The following is a 739-nucleotide window of genomic DNA, read 5'->3' as shown; positions in this document are numbered from 1 at the left end:
TTGGCAAAGTTACGTGGCTGATTAGAGTAACTGATTAGAAAATACCCATCCGCTTTACATAAAATCGTAAATGAAGTAAAGCGGATGGAGTATATTCTACAATTTGTTACTGCATTTCTTGCAAAAAACGTTTTAAAACTAGGTGGTATTTATGAGATTTAGTATAAAATTAATAGTCATAAGTAGTCTGTTGTTTCTAGTATCCAAGGCTGGACTATTATATTAAAAGTACATAACTATTTTTTTATATATTACTTTCCACGACTCTACGACGAGAATAGAAGAATGTATAGTTTGTCTGCATAGATTCTTACAGACTATTGGTCTTAAAGAACTGCAATTACAATTATAGTATTGATGTTGTCCCTGTTAATGATCATATCACATATTATTTGGTTTGATGTAAATAACTTCCTCCTATTATCAATTTTCATGGGTATGTTAGGCAGCACCCCTAGTAAGACATACACAGAAGTACTATGGTAAGCTAAATTGCCTACTTTAATATTCATTTTAATATTTTTATGCAATCCTGTAAGTAAGTTCCACCTATTTTTAATTTTCATGGGCATATATGCCAGCACTTTTATGAGACATCCACAAAAACACCATGGTAATATTTCTAAGATTAACAACTCAGATAAGAATGATATTAGGGACTCCTTTATTTCATCAGGCTAAATCGAAAGGAATAGAACTTAGTTTAAAGTGGCAGCCAATGATACCAAAGCCCACTTAG

The sequence above is a fragment of the Teleopsis dalmanni genome, chromosome 2, assembly GCF_002237135.1.
Source record: "Teleopsis dalmanni isolate 2A chromosome 2, ASM223713v2, whole genome shotgun sequence".
NCBI classification, from domain to species: Eukaryota; Metazoa; Arthropoda; class Insecta; order Diptera; family Diopsidae; genus Teleopsis; species Teleopsis dalmanni.
Note: the sequence above shows the minus strand (reverse complement) of the source record.